Consider the following 5,000-nt stretch of genomic DNA (forward strand, 5'->3'; position numbering starts at 1 on the left):
TCGTTAGCAGGTTCTTGTAGACTACTTCAGACGTTACAGAAGTCTCTCGTTAGCAGGTTCTTGTAGACTACTTCAGACATTACAGAAGTCTCTCGTTAGCAGGTTCTTGTAGACTACTTCAGACATTACAGAAGTCTCTCGTTAGCAGGTTCTTGTAGACTACTTCAGACATTACAGAAGTCTCTTGTTAGCAGGTTCTTGTAGACTACTTCAGACGTTACAGAAGTCTCTCGTTAGCAGGTTCTTGTAGACTACTTCAGACGTTACAGAAGTCTCTCGTTAGCAGGTTCTTGTAGACTACTTCAGACGTTACAGAAGTCTCTCGTTAGCAGGTTCTTGTAGACTACTTCAGACATTACAGAAGTCTCTCGTTAGCAGGTTCTTGTAGACTACTTCAGACGTTACAGAAGTCTCTCGTTAGCAGGTTCTTGTAGACTACTTCAGACATTACAGAAGTCTCTCGTTAGCAGGTTCTTGTAGACTACTTCAGACTCTCGTTACAGGTTCTTGTAGACTCTCGTTACAGAAGTTCTCGTTAGCAGGTTCTTGTAGACTACTTCAGACATTACAGAAGTCTCTCTCGTTAGTTTCTTGTAGACTACTTCAGGTTCTTGTTCTTGTAGACTACTTCAGACATTACAGAAGTCTCTCTCGTTAGCAGGTTCTTGTAGACTACTTCAGACGTTACAGAAGTCTCTCGTTAGCAGGTTCTTGTAGACTACTTCAGACATTACAGAAGTCTCTCGTTAGCAGGTTCTTGTAGACTACTTCAGACGTTACAGAAGTCTCCTGTTAGCAGGTTCTTGTAGACTACTTCAGACATTACAGAAGTCTCTCGTTAGCAGGTTCTTGTAGACTACTTCAGACGTTACAGAAGTCTCTCGTTAGCAGGTTCTTGTAGACTACTTCAGACACTCTCGTTAGCAGACTACTTCAGACGTTACAGAAGTCTCTCGTTAGCAGGTTCTTGTAGACTACTTCAGACGTTACAGAAGTCTCTCGTTAGCAGGTTCTTGTAGACTACTTCAGACATTACAGAAGTCTCTCGTTAGCAGGTTCTTGTAGACTACTTCAGACATTACAGAAGTCTCTCTTAGCAGGTTCTTGTAGACTACTTCAGACATTACAGAAGTCTCTCGTTAGCAGGTTCTTGTAGACTACTTCAGACGTTACAGAAGTCTCTCGTTAGCAGGTTCTTGTAGACTACTTCAGACATTACAGAAGTCTCTCGTTAGCAGGTTCTTGTAGACTACTTCAGACATTACAGAAGTCTCTCGTTAGCAGGTTCTTGTAGACTACTTCAGACATTACAGAAGTCTCTCGTTAAGGTTCTTGTAGACTACTTCAGACGTTACAGCAGGTTCTTGTAGACTACTTCAGACGTTACAGAAGTCTCTTAGCGGTTAGCAGGTTCTTGTAGACTACTTCAGACATTACAGAAGTCTCTCGTTAGCAGGTTCTTGGTTCTTGTAGACTACTTCAGACGTTACAGAAGTCTCTCTTCAGTTAGCAGGTTCTTGTAGACTACTTCAGACAGACATTACAGAAGTCTCTCGTTAGCAGGTTCTTGTAGACTACTTCAGACATTACAGAAGTCTCTCGTTAGCAGGTTCTTGTAGACTACTTCAGACATTACAGAAGTCTCTTGTAGACTACTTCAGTTAGCAGGTTCTTGTAGACTACTTCAGACGTTACAGAAGTCTCTCGTTAGCAGGTTCTTGTAGACTACTTCAGACATTACAGAAGTCTCAGGTTCTTGTAGACTACTTCTCAGAAGTCTCTAGTTAGCAGGTTCTTGTAGACTACTTCAGACGTTACAGAAGTCTCTCGTTAGCAGGTTCTTGTAGAATACTTCAGACATTACAGAAGTCTCTCGTTAGCAGGTTCTTGTAGACTACTTCAGACATTACAGAAGTTCTCTTCAGACATTAGTCTCTCGTTCTTCTTACTTCAGACAGGTTCTTGTTCTTGTAGACTACTTCAGACATTACAGAAGTCTCTCGTTAGCAGGTTCTTGTAGACTACTTCAGACATTACAGAAGTCTCTCGTTAGCAGGTTCTTGTAGACTACTTCAGACATTACAGAAGTCTCTCTCTAGATTAGCAGGTTCTTGTAGACTACTTCAGACGTTACAAGAAGGTTCTTGTAGACTACTTCAGACGTTACAGAAGTCTCTCGTTAGCAGGTTCTTGTAGACTTTCAGACATTAGACTACTTCTTGTAGACTACTTCAGACATTACAGAAGTCTCTCGTTAGCAGGTTCTTGTAGACTACTTCAGACATTACAGAAGTCTCTCGTTAGCAGGTTCTTGTAGACTACTTCAGACATTACAGAAGTCTCTCGTTAGCAGGTTCTTGTAGACTACTTCAGACATTACAGAAGTCTCTCGTTAGCAGGTTCTTGTAGACTACTTCAGACGTTACAGAAGTCTCCTGTTAGCAGGTTCTTGTAGACTACTTCAGACATTACAGAAGTCTCTCGTTAGCGGGTTCTTGTAGACTACTTCAGACTACAGAAGTCTCTCAGCAGGTTCTTGTAGACTACTTCAGACATTACAGAAGTCTCTCGTTAGCAGGTTCTTGTAGACTACTTCAGACATTACAGAAGTCTCTCGTTAGCAGGTTCTTGTAGACTACTTCAGACGTTACAGAAGTCTCTCGTTAGCAGGTTCTTGTAGACTACTTCAGACATTACAGAAGTCTCTCGTTAGCAGGTTCTTGTAGACTACTTCAGACGTTACAGAAGTCTCTCGTTTCTTGTAGACTACTTCTTGACGTTACAGAAGTCTCTCGTTAGGTTTCTTGTAGACTACTTCAGACATTACAGAAGTCTCTCGTTAGCAGGTTCTTGTAGACTACTTCAGACGTTACAGAAGTCTCTCGTTAGCAGGTTCTTGTAGACTACTTCAGACGTTACAGAAGTCTCTCGTTAGCAGGTTCTTGTAGACTTTCTTGTAGACATTACAGAAGTTCTTTCTTGTAGACTACTTCAGACATTACAGAAGTCTCCCGTTAGCAGGTTCTTGTAGACTACTTCAGACGTTACAGAAGTCTCTCGTTAGCAGGTTCTTGTAGACTACTTCAGACGTTACAGAAGTCTCTCGTTAGCAGGTTCTTGTAGACTACTTCAGACATTACAGACAGAAGGTTCTTGTAGACTACTTTAGCAGGTTCTTGTAGACTACTTCAGACATTACAGAAGTCTCTCGTTAGCAGATTCTTGTAGACTACTTCAGACGTTACAGAAGTCTCTCTTTAGCAGATTCTTGTAGACTACTTCAGACATTACAGAAGTCTCTAGTTAGCAGGTTCTTGTAGACTACTTCAGACATTACAGAAGAGCAGGTTCTTGTAGACTACTTCAGACATTACAGAAGTCTCTCGTTAGCAGGTTCTTGTAGACTACTTCAGACATTACAGAAGTCTCTCGTTACAGGTTCTTGTAGACTACTTCAGACATTACAAAGTCTCTCGTTAGCAGGTTCTTGTAGACTACTTCAGACATTACAGAAGTCTCTTCTTGTAGACTACTTCAGACGTTAGTTAGCAGGTTCTTGTAGACTTCACTTCAGACTTTACAGAAGTCTCTCGTTAGCAGGTTCTTGTAGACTACTTCAGACATTACAGAAGTCTCTCAGCAGGTTCTTGTAGACTACTTCAGACATTACAGAAGTCTCTCGTTAGCAGGTTCTTGTAGACTACTTCAGACATTACAGAAGTCTCTAGACTAGCAGGTTCTTGTAGACTACTTCAGACGTTACAGAAGTCTCTCGTTAGCAGGTTCTTGTAGACTACTTCAGACGTTACAGAAGTCTCTCGTTAGCAGGTTCTTGTAGACTACTTCAGACATTACAGAAGTCTCTCGTTAGCAGGTTCTTGTAGACTACTTCAGACGTTACAGAAGTCTCTCGTTAGCAGGTTCTTGTAGACTACTTCAGACATTACAGAAGTCTCTCGTTAGCAGGTTCTTGTAGACTACTTCAGACGTTACAGAAGTCTCTCGTTAGCAGGTTCTTGTAGACTACTACTTACAGAAGTCTCCGTTAGACTTGTAGACTACTTCAGACATTACAGAAGTCTCTCGTTAGCAGGTTCTTGTAGACTACTTCAGACATTACAGAAGTCTCTCGTTAGCAGGTTCTTGTAGACTCTTACAGAAGTCTCTCTTTAGACTTCAGACATTACAGAAGTCTCAGAAGTCTTTAGCAGGTTCTTGTTACTTCAGCAGGTTCTTGTTCTTGTAGACTACTTCAGACATTACAGAAGTCTCCGTTAGCAGGTTCTTGTAGACTACTTCAGAAGTCTCTCGTTAGCAGGTTCTTGTAGACTTACAGAAGTCTCTCGTTAGCAGGTTCTTGTAGACTACTTCAGACATTACAGAAGTCTCTCGGTTCTTGTAGACTACTTCAGACATTTCTTGTAGACTTGTACTACTTCAGACATTACAGAAGTCTCTCTTAGCAGGTTCTTGTAGACTACTTCAGACATTACAGAAGTCTTGTAGAGGTTCTTGTAGACTACTTCAGACATTACAGAAGTCTCTTAGTTAGACTACTTCAGGTTCTTGTAGACTACTTCAGACGTTACAGAAGTCTCTCGTTAGCAGGTTCTTGTAGACTACTTCAGACATTACAGAAGTCTCTCGTTAGCAGGTTCTTGTAGACTACTTCAGACATTAAGTCTCTCGTTAGCAGGTTCTTGTAGACTACTCTCTCTCGTTAGCAGGTTCTTGTGACTAGACTTACTTCTCGTTAGCAGGTTCTTGTAGACTAAACATTACAGAAGTCTCTCGTTAGCAGGTTCTTGTAGACTACTTCAGACGTTACAGAAGTCTCTCGTTAGCAGGTTCTTGTAGACTACTTCAGACGTTACAAAAGTCTCTCGTTAGCAGGTTCTTGTAGACTACTTCAGTCGTTACAGAAGTCTCTCGTTAGCAGGTTCTTGTAGACTACTTCAGACATTACAGAAGTCTCTTGTTAGCAGGTTCTTGTAGACTAC

The 5,000-nt window shown here is 41.4% G+C and overlaps 1 protein-coding gene across 1 annotated transcript in view; it reads right to left on the minus strand.

The window, feature by feature from the left end:
• The window catches only part of nek11 (NIMA-related kinase 11), a 75,603-nt gene that overhangs the window by 29,575 nt on the left and 41,028 nt on the right, over window positions 1-5,000 (minus strand). The gene's annotated exons all lie outside the window — the stretch shown is intronic.

The sequence above is a fragment of the Perca flavescens genome, chromosome 6 (genome assembly GCF_004354835.1).
Source record: "Perca flavescens isolate YP-PL-M2 chromosome 6, PFLA_1.0, whole genome shotgun sequence".
Taxonomy (NCBI): Eukaryota; Metazoa; Chordata; class Actinopteri; order Perciformes; family Percidae; genus Perca; species Perca flavescens.